We start from the raw sequence: 11,885 nt of genomic DNA on the forward strand, positions 1-11,885 counted from the left end.
ACATGTTCTTCTCTTGAGGTAAATAACTTTGAGCGAAATCAATTTTTGTGAAAGGGTATCCAACTCTGATTTGAGGAAACCACACTGAAAGACCAATCTTTGAAGAAATCAGAGGAATTACTGTCAGCCTCCTCCTTGCTAGTTTGTGTATTTCTAGTTGAAATGTGTTTGGCTTCCTCTTCTACTTTTGGACCCTTTCTGCCTTTCTCTTCCAGTTGCAGCATTTCTGAGAAAATACCAGAGACTTTTGCTCTGAAGAAAGCATGAGAACACTGTCAACTGTGATCAAATGACCTTGAAATCTGAGACAGATCACAGGTAAAAAGTAGCTGCTGCTGTTCAGCAACTTGTTTAAGAAAATTTTAAATAGAAGCATTTCCTATATCAGATTCTACTTCAACTATATGTAGTATTAATGGAACCAGCTCACAGCTGCTGTAAATCTGCCTGTAACCATTGGTGTCCATAGCACCTCCTTAGTTTATGCCCCTGGTCTAGAGATTATTTGTTTGAACAAAGACAATGAGAAGCTAGGAAAGAAATAAAAGTAAATAGCCTTCACCAGAGGCATACATAAAGTATAAAAAGAGGATGTACAGCAAAGAAAATACCTTGTACTTCCTATAAAGCTCAAACATTTTTTGAAAAAGCCTTTCTTGGATCTTTTCTACATTTTAGAATGGCAAGTGCTGGCAATTACAGAAAAGTATGTGATAAGTGAATAGGTAGATATGCCAACTGCACAGAAGAATAAAAAAATCAGCCTTTCAGAGAGGAACAAATGGATTTACAACCACACCAAAAAAAAAGATAGCTATACTTTTTTTATGATAACCGATATATTTCTTTTCACAACTCGTTACATATGTATACACTTCATTTTAGTGTTTGCTGTCCAGGTTCTTTCTCACTCAGTCAAAACTGTAATGGGAGTTTCATGGCCACCTTGAACTGGCATCACATTCTTCACGAGCCCTAGCATATAGCTGAATGCAACTTGTGCCAGTAGAAACATGGGGTGATACTAGACAAGAGAGTGAGCACTTAAGGCAGCAGACACAGACTGGGGTTTTTTCTGACAGCTATGCCTGCTTTGTGTCATTGTAAAGTGGTTGTGAAATGACACCTTTTCATTAGATTTCAGAGATGTCTTAGAAATGCCCACTAGCAAGAGCAATGATTAACATCAAATCTTCCTAGTTCTTGCTGCTTTTTTACTTACCTCCCTTGTTTCTATTGGATACAAAACATATCTATCCCTTATTCATACCAAGGGACTGCTGTGCTTCTATCCTCAACACTTAAAATTCTAAAAGAAAATAGCCCATCTCATTCCCATTTAATTCTGGCAACAATCAGTTCTATGTCATCTCATTGCCCTGTTCTCTGTGCTACATAAAGAGCAATTTCCATGATTTTCCAGTCTATTTCCATCTAGGCAATTCAATGTCTTTTTCTGTATTCTGACCAAGAGTTCCTTAGAATTCAGCAAGAGCATCTCCAGCCTGGTTTTGCATTTATCTGTGTCTGCAAAAGGATACAGGGTTCTAACACAATCTTTCTCCTTACCTGGGGTCAAGCTGTCAGTATACCAATGATCACCGGCTGTGGTTTGGTTTGTCAGGTTGCCCTGACAGACTGTAGAGACTCATACCTTGCTACCAGATTGGACAAGAAAAAAGTGCTGGCATCAAGTGTGCTGCAAATGCAATAACTATTATGCTGCTTATACGGACATCTGAAATTAATCACAGCTGGCAGAAAATGCTTCATACTGGTATTTTTTCTGATGATGGGATGCTGTATCTCTCCATTATTTCTTATTCTGTTGGAAAAAAGCCTTATTTTCCCTCTCCTTTCTGCCTGCTGTTTACTTGGGCTTTAAACAATAAAGTAGCCTAGCTACTGAGTTATTATATATAGTTGTTATGGGCATGCAGTTTTCCTTCTGGAAAGTGCACCAGGAATGTTTAATGACCTTTTCACTCACCGTGGAAGGTGCATTAAAATAATATTATGCTCCTCCCAAATACAGCTTGAGTCTTGTCACAATCCAGATTATAAAATCAGACAAAAAAGTAAGTACAATCTGCTCAGTAGTCTCATAACTCCAGACACCTTCTAGAGCATATTACAAAAAAACCCTCACTCAAATACAATTATTATACTTTCCCGTATTTCCAAGGAAACAACACCAGGACCTTTCATCACTCCATCCAGTATTAATTTTGAGCAATATGCACAATTAAGTACAGAAAATACTTTCATTTGCATAGAAATTTAACTATGTTTTAAAAGTTAAAAGTTTAAATTACAATTTATTAAATTTTAAGTGTTTTATAATTATATTAAGTTAAAATAAGCAGAATTTCCTGGTAATTTTAAAGGTATTTCTTAATAATAAATGCTTAATGGTAAAGTTTAGAGAGAGTCTAGCCAGTGTAGTAAAGCCTGTCTCTAATTTGATTGCTGAAACCAAGTTGTATTGAAGTTTTGCAGCAGTTTTGAGTAGCAGCTAGGACTAGATGTAAACATCTCTAACTCAGTGTATTAATTGCATCTAAATTAAATCTGAATCTAATTAGAATAAAAGACATACTCTTGATAGTTTATACTTTTCTGGTTTATGTCATAAATTTAAGATGGTTTTATAGCACTAATGAAGAATTTTGAAATATTAATATGAACTTCAATGGACTTCGATTTTTTCAATGGAATTTCAATGGAATTATGATAAAAATTCAACATTTATATAGCTATATTAAAAATGTGTAAGAAGATCTCTAGTATTTATCTTATTTGAAATCTGTACTATTAATTCACATCTTGAAATATCTAACGTTTTGGCAGAAGTGTAGCATTATCTGTAGGCTGTTCATAGCTTCATATAACCTCATGAGGTTCAACAAGGCCAAGCACAAGGTCCTGCACCTGGGTCAGGGCAATCCCCAGTACAGACTGGAAGATGAATGGATTTGTAACAGCCCTGCTGAGAAGGAATTTGACATATTGGTGGATGAAAAACTGGACATGAGCCAGCAATGTGCATTTGCATTCCAGAAAGCAAACAACTCCTGAGCTACATCGAAGTAGGTGTAGCCAGATGCTTGGGGGAGATGATCCTGCCCCTCTACTCTGCTCTTGTGAGACCTCACCTGGAGCACTGTGCCCAGCTCTGGAGCCCTCAGCAGAAGAGGGATGTGGGCTTGTTAGAGCAGGACAAGAGTGAGCCACAAAAATGATCAGAGGGCTGAAACACCTCTCCTATGAAGAAAAGCTGGAAGAGTCTGGGTTTTACCAGGGACTGTAGTGGCAGGACATGGGCTAATGGTTTTAAACTAAAAGAGGGTAGATTTAGCTGAGATATAAGGAAGAAATGTTTTAACACTGAGGATAGTGAGGTGCTGGAAAAGGTTGCCCAAAGAATTTGTGGATGCCCCCTCCCTGGAAGTGTTCAAGGCCAGGTTGGATGTGGCTTTAAGAACCTGATGTAGTGAAAGACACCCCTGTCCATGACAGGGAGAATTGCAACTAGATGGTCTTTAAAAGTCCTATCCAACCCAAAACTTTCTATGATTCTATGTTATTCAATATTGTACTTTTTAGGGATTTTCATTTGGAAATACAAGGTCACAAAAGAGTAATTATTTAAATTCTTTTACGGTGTATAGATTGAAACAATAATCTAAATTAATCTACTCTTAAGTACATAATTTGTGTACTTAACCTGTTTTCCACCTCATGTTGCCAGAAGCTAAGACTAGACGTAAAAATCCCAAACTCAGTGCATTATTGTGCCATTGCTGGATGTTTCTGAGGATGCCTTGCTTTCCTGAGTTTCAGAGAGGAAATGGGTTAACATCATCACACTGTTATAAGTAGCTTGAGTCTGCCTGCTGTCTAGTAGAAAAGGAGATGTGAAGTGAATTCTTGCCCACTTCTAGTCTACAGGCTTTTAATTTAAACCTTTTTCCCTAATTCTGATTTTTCACTCACTCACTCACTCACTCACTCACTCACTCACTCAGGGTCTCTCCCTCTTCCCCTTCCCTCAGCTTGCTCATGTTCTAGTTTTGTTTGCATAGTCTTGAAGGGTTTTTTTCTTATCCACTCATTTTGCCTGAAAGATTTTCCTGTAGCTACCATTGAGTTTGAGTAGTTAAGTTTCCGGGTTTTTTTACATTCTCATGTTTAACTTGATTATATTATGCTGCAAGCATCTTGGAACATATTAGAGTTGTATGAAATAAATAGACGTGTATATTCTTGATGTATTTTATACATAAATATGGTATGTTTTTTCTATCTCTTTCTCTCTCTCTCTATCTCTTTCTCTCTCTCTCTAATCTATCTGTTCTGTCTACCTACCTACCTACCTATCTATCTATCTAAACTCATTGAAGGCATGTTAAAGATTATTAAGTATTCAGAGATGACTCAAGTCCCATAGTAGTTGCAGAAGTGGAGCAAGAAGCACATGGATACTCAAAATAGTTAACAAACACTCAAGACCGATACCTTGTAATGATCAAGCTCTGCCTTTATCTGGGTTTCAAAAACAACTGGGGATAAATAAATTACATAAATGTATTCAGGAGCACAAATCCTCTAGAGTAAATGTCAAAGCAATTGTAAACCACAGCATCTTTAAAATTAACAGCTAGTACAAAGAGGCATGTGTCTGATGCTTGGAAAAACCAATTGATTGCTTTTCAGACATAGATCTGGATGGAGGAAAGTGAATCTTTAAATGTCACTTGGGGAGGGGCAGAATGGGAAAGGGGAACTGAGAAAAGTCACACATGAAGCAGAGGAGATCAGTGTATTTCGATCTTGACAGATGCACTTATGATTAAGTGTGGCTGTGGAAAATATAGATGTCTTTGCTCTTTTACTAGTATGAGACAATAAAATGTCATTAACTTGTAAGTAACTGCATTTCCTATCAGACAGCCAAGAGGATAATATAATCTTGTCTAGTTCCACTAGTAATTACATATGTAAAGGCAGCTGCTTTCACTTGTTCCTGTGTAGCACAATAAAAAAATTTAAGTTTTAACCTGTGAATTTACTGACATTAGGTGCCTGCTTGTAAAACATTTGTTAGGAATTAAGTGTGTGTTTAAATAGTTTGTTGCACAGTGACAGAGCTATATTGAAGTATACTCAGCACATGTCTACACTATAAATTGCAGAGCTCTGGAATAACATCAGAATGAGTTTGGAATGAGATAGCCCTACAAAATGGAAGCAGCAGGGCTGTATGGGCTGTTGGAACGTCTTGGCCAAGGCTGAGGACTACGCTGTGCTATGTAGGCAAAGAATTGTTTTAGCTAAACTGGGAATCTAAAATAATGATTTATTGTTTATTACAGATATGGACCACTGCTTTTATTGGTAACACTGTGAGTGCTGGACTCTCTAGTAGTAATAGATGCTTCCATTAATTCAGTAAGCCTAAACAGAAGAGCAAAGACCTAGTAATAGGTGTTTGCAAGCCCAGTGCTTCCTGAAAATGGGAAAGATATTTCTATACTAGAATGTATTGCCTACCAATCTGAACATGCAAACTGATTTAAAGATTTAGAGTATCTGAATAGCAATAAAGGTATACTATTATGCAGAGAGAGATTGGAAACTGTTGATCTCCTGCCTTTCTATAAAATAGTTACATAAAATGGAGCTGAAGAGCATCTTGTCCACAGAGATGAATGTTGGCTTTAAGATAGCAGAGGGGACAGAAAACATATTGAGTTTATCAGCTTGCCTGATATCCATGATAATGCAAACCTAGAAAATACAAGAAGGAAGAAGAATACATGCTGTCAGTCCCTTCATATTTCACAGCTAAGGAAAAAGCCTACTTTTTAGAAATGCAAGCACTTAGATTTTGGGTAGTGATTACATAAAGTAAAAGATCTAGGCAATGATCAATTTTACATGTGGAGAGTCTGAGATTTTAAAATCTAAAATTTAATTAGATTCTTGATGGTAGAATTTTACCCTGTAGCATACTGTGGAAAGCAGCCTGGATCAATAGCAACTGCAGGAGCTGAGGTGAAGTTTACAAAATATCCTGAGTCCTCCCTGACCATCTATGAACTTTTTAATTAGCCAGAGCAATTGTCAAACTGTTGCCTGCCAGAACAGTTGAAAGATTTCCTTAGTAATATCTTGATCAGTACAAACGCACTGTTTTTGGAGAGGTGTTTGCTTCTGTAGGTTGGCCTAACAGATGCCCCAGCAGCAGCAGCAACAAAGGTGAGGTTGGAAGACTGACTGTTCTTCATGAGATCAAAAGGAAACTTTAACCTAGTGTCCCATTTTCAACAATGGTCAAAAGTAAATGCTTAATAAATAATGTAAGAATCAGGACGGGTTATATGGTAATTCCTTCTGACCGTCATGCATCCTCGCTCAATTTGCAGCTCAGGGACTTGAGAGTTGGATAGGGTTTCCATGTACTTTGTAATGTACAATTATTATTTGTTTCAGCACATTTGTCCAAGCTACAAAGGCTGCTGTATCTTCAGCTCACTCTATGGCCCTCTAATTTATAGAGATCCCTAAATTGCAGGTTACCAGAAACAGGGCCAGTAAAACAGGGATGCATTGTTTTCTTATTCTGTGAAACCCTGAGGAAAACATAAACCTCAGTATGTGCCTTAGCACTGCAGACTTGCTAAAGTTCAAGAGGTACTCAGAAGCTGTGAGGGCAGTCGTGTGTCACGGAACTATGTATTGCTGCAGGCTGGCTTGATCTTCACCTAATAATGTGCATGCCTGAGGATGACAAAGCAGAAAGCTCTTGGTTTAGTTTACTTTAAAGAGGCAATGCCAAAGGCTGCCATCAGTGAGTCCTGAGCTGAGGAGTTCTGCTGGGAAGAAGCTGTCCTGTCCTTGTTATTTCAGAAAACTGTGGAACAGGAGCTGCTTGAAAGTGTTGTATTGTGTCACAGGAAAAGACAGTGACCTTTGCTGAAAAACCTTACAGAAAAGATTGTTTATGGTCCCTAGGATCGTCCCCTGTGTCCTTGCCTTTCCTATACACTCCTGAATCATAACAAAATGCTACTATTATGTGAAATCTCTGATGTGTCACCTTGCTGGTCTTTCTAGCCTTGAAATTCTCCCTGACCCCCTTTCCTTTCCCGAGTCATTTGCCTTGCTTCTGTGCTTCCCAAATAACTCTTCTGTATTTTCCATCCACGCCACCCCAGCACTGCTTAAGTCACAGGGAGGTTTTTAAGAGTTTACTGCTAAAAGGCTAGCTCAAGTGCAGTTCCAGCTGAAATAAGAAAAAGTGCATTCGTTAATTGTTCAGTTTCCATGGCACCAAAGACTTCAGGCTTTTCTTTCTTGTTTTGACAAGCTGCCTTTGTACTGAAAGGCTGTAGCAATTGCAAGTGGGTTTTATGCTTTATCCTTTCGTGCTATCAGCTCCTTTGTAATCAGAAAATGGAAAATACACAGCTAGTAAGATTACCAGATGTAAGGGTCTAATAGTCTGTCGGTCTTTTTTGTACCACAGAAGTGGGCTAAGAGAAATTTTGACTGACAGGAAGATGCAAAGCTGAAGAAGGGATGGTAATTTCTCTGTACAAGTTTTTTTTCCCTTTGAACAAGCTGCCTGTCTGTGTGACCTGAAAGCAAATACTTGGTTAAGAATGATGATAGAAGTGCTGTAAAGTAGTCATTTATGCTGTTCATCAGGAAGGGTCTCCCTGAAGACTTGCTGAGGACATAGGTGCCTATGCCAGACACATCAAGACTGCTCTATTAGTAATGAATTATTTTACATCTCCTGCCAAGGTACAGAAAACCTTATGGTGTGTTTCACATAGATTGCATAGCTCTTGGGGCTAGCACTGACCTCTCTCTCCCTCACCTTGCCATCTATCTGCACTGTCATGTGTATCCAAACTACCCATTGAAAAGTGTCACTTTTCAACTATCACTGTTGAGAAGTGAGAATGGAATTCTTTGGTTTGGGTTGGTTCTTTTTGTTTGGTTGGTTGGTTTGTTTTGTTTTTTTTTTCCATTCAGTTATTAAATGCTACAGGATATATATTCAGCAATGAATCTACTTTACAGAGTTAAGTAATATATTATTAGTACAATAAAAACTTGTTCAGACTCTTGAGACAGAAAATTTAGATGACATGTATTACCACAATAATGAGGTTTTTCTTGAGTCTGGTGCATAGAAAAGTAATGGAAGTTAGTTATTTGGAAGAGCTGGTGGTCTAACTACACTGCCTTGCTAAGTAGTCATGATAAAGCTGGAAATGGGAATAAAAGAACCCCCTGTGATAAGTGATAAATGCATCAGCTGTCAGTCTGTCAGACCTGTCAGTACAAGAAGAGGATGGTGTGATCACTTCTGGGCAGCCATGAGACAACCAGATAGTAGCTGTCTGGAGACAAAGACTTTTCTTCATGGTCACAATGAGGCAGCCCCCTTTTCCCAACCACTTTGTGCTTCTGGTTTCAAAAGCACGCTGGACAGGAACCTTCCATCTGACCAACACAGGAGCATGCAGTGGGCGCTGAAAACAGAGAGATGTGTACTGCTGCATGTCGTGGAGCATGCAGTCAAATCAAAAGTATTCCAAACCAGAGCCTTCTCAGTCATGTCTTCTCCACACCACAGGCTGTCAGGTGCACATCAATCTCAGACCTTTGGGAACAGTCTCACCGTTTGTCTCAGTGATCTGTCTGTCGCTGTCTCCTTGGGAAATTTCACTGTGGAGAAAGTCAGATTTATCAACATTTGTTTTTCACCCAGAAAGAGAAGCATTTTTCAGGTTCTATTTTAATGCTGTATTTCAAAGGATAGACAACCACAGTTTTATTTCTGCTTCTTTTTCTAATCAGATTTTGAAAAGGAAAACACAGCTATCAATTTAATGGAATGCTTGCTTTTCTGAAACTGATCTTTGTCATAGCAAATGACCAAAGGATACTATTACCTTGCGTATTTATGGATGTGTTTCCTCAGCTGTAAACATATTTCCTTATAAATTAGACAATAAGGTATTTTGTCAGGGAAACAGACTTCTTGTCTGTTTCTGTACTGTTGTACATTCTGATCTTGCATTTTGTTTCTTAAGCTGTTTTTATAAAGCCTGAAAAGGAAGAAGTGACTAGTTTGCTTCACCCAGGGTGTTATTGTTTAATTTGCACTGTTCCAATTTTTTTTTTTCCCCCTGGGTCTTGCAGTTGATTTATAATAGGTAGATGAAAAATTAAAATAGGGTAAATTGTGAGACACTTCTGTCCGTCACCTCCATAACCTGGAGATTATTTGAAGCTCCAAAAGCCTCATCACTGAATTTTAAGACTACTCTTGTGGAAGTTTCCCCTTCCCTTCTCCCATCCCCTTTCCCTTCCCCTTCTCCTTCCCCATTCTCTTCTATTCTCTTCTTTTTAATAAAAGATGGAACTATATTGAAATCAAAATGAACTAAGCAATTAAAACTCTTTTCCTTCCCAGAGTACATCTGTGGCAGACTACAAGGATTTTTTCAATGGCTTTCAGTTCAGAAATCACCCCTAGTCCTAAGCATTGCCTATTAGAATAGATTTCACTGTGTACTAATATATGTGATTATTTGAGGGAATAGTAAATGTACAGATTACTAATGAACAGTTACATTGTCTGATATCTTCTATTCATTGCCACTACCTGTTTTAGCTCTAGGTGTCAATCACAGCCAAGCATAGGCTTTTTCAGGACCTCAGATGCTTTTCACCAATTTATTTCTGTGCTTGAACATTATAGGACCATAGCAAATGTTTAAGGCTGCACACATTCTCTTCCATTTGCATAAGAATCAGGCAAAACTCAATGATAAAATTACAATAATATAATTATTACAACTGGCCATAGTGGATCAGTGGAGGGAAGCTATGAGGCAGTTATCAAAGAGCCCGTAGCAATGGGTTATGCTTCTTGCTTCCTGATGTTGTCCTTGAGACAGCACATTCCTACCACACCAGAAGTACTGGGGTCTGTTTATATTGGCACAATTAATTTCTCATGCCTACATTTTTTTATTAAAAACTTTTTTTTTCATTATGTCAAAATTCCTCTGAAATAGATGGATTCTTTCAGTCACTTCTTACAGAGATGAGCTGAAAGTCTCAAGGAAGAAAGGGAGCAAGGAGAGAAGAAGAAAAAGGGTAGGAGAGAGGAAGTTGTTTCAATTAGCTCCAAAGGGAATAATTTGTTACATTTCTGGCTCAGCATGCTCATCAATACTGGTAGAGAATCTGCAGTACATACTAACCAGTTCCTTTCTGCTCTGTAAAACTAGGCATGATTCCCTACAGTGCACAAGCAAAACAATTCTCCTATCAGTAATCTACAGAAACTCTTCTACCAGATACCTCTGATTTTAGAAAAAATTCCATCTAACACTTCTGATATACTAGGATTTGATACATCTTTTTATTATTTTTTTTTTTTTCAGAAATTGATCAAGACCAATCACAGTTATAAATCTCTAGATATTTTTTTTGCTTTTTTCTAGATAATTTCTTCCTTACCCTTCCCAGAAATATTATCTATGTAACCTTGATAATCTATATTTTATATCTATATAAGATCTGTATCTACCTATGTACTTGATTTATCTTTATATTGATACAGCAATGTTTAATCTACATGATTGAACGTGGGGATATACATTCCGGTAACAATAAAATGCACAAACTTTGGAGTTCACATACTTTCATTAAAATTTTATTCCTACATATTTAAACATTTAGTTTAGAAAGCCCTTTTTTGCTCCAGCAATAGTGTAAAAATGCCTCATGAATCAAAGGCGCATGCAGTTATGCAGAAAGAAATTCAAACCCTTTTCTTCTAGTCACACAGGTAGACAACAGAGGCCAGTATGAAGGAAGACAGAGTATACTGCACCCTAAGACTGGTGAAAACAAGATCCTTTGGAAACTCATGAGACTTGACATAGTGGATGAAACTACATTCTGAAATATTAATAAAAAATACTACTGTCATAGTAGGGTACCACTGCATAACAGAAAGTAGAAACTTCAGATCTGGAGCTCAGAGACATGATTTTGGTCTTTTCTGACTTTTAGAGAACCACCTCCCTCTCTAATGAATACTACTGTGCTTTGGCAGATGCTTAACTTTTGCTATGGAAGCACCAGGGGTTCCCAAAAGGTACTGAAACCATGTTGTGACAGGCATAAAACACTCACCCTAGGAGACTTCCTCTGCCATGGACTGTGTACTCTAAACATATTTAACTTTCAAGTGATACTGATTTCAGGTACCTGCTTTAGATATAGTCAGGCTTCCTCAGAAGACTAATCTGCAAGGTTTATTTAGAAACAGAAAATAGTTTTGGTCCATCACTCACTTTTAAAAACCATGAAGTGTTCTCCCCCACCTGTCTTTCTAGACCATGGATTGTTTTTTTGGGGGGGAAAAAAGCCCAAAATCCAGAGAGGTGGCTTTACTGAACCTGAGTAACTGTGACCCTCTTCAGAGTCTGTCAAAATTACTACTTCAGAAGGTAGGTATCTACCATCAGAAGTGATATAAATGGCCCTTTTACTCCTAAGTAAGGTAAGGTATGAGCATATTTGAGGCAATTTCCTCTTCTCCATTACCACTGCTGTTGCAGCCAGTAAGCATTCAGCCTCCATTACAGTTATTAGCCTCCTTGGGAGCATGTTCATTAGGTAGTCACCCATTCTACGGTGCTCCTCAAAGAGTCTACATGGAATCTTTAAAACTGCCAGGGTTATCAGGCTTAGGAAAGCCCTCCTGTGTGCAAAGGGCTTGCAGCAAGTACCACATTTCAACACAGAGTTCTCCAGTTTCATACCTAGGCCACAGCATCACGTAA

The sequence above is a fragment of the Merops nubicus genome, unplaced genomic scaffold (genome assembly GCF_000691845.1).
Source record: "Merops nubicus isolate BGI_N331 unplaced genomic scaffold, ASM69184v1 scaffold5441, whole genome shotgun sequence".
NCBI classification, from domain to species: Eukaryota; Metazoa; Chordata; class Aves; order Coraciiformes; family Meropidae; genus Merops; species Merops nubicus.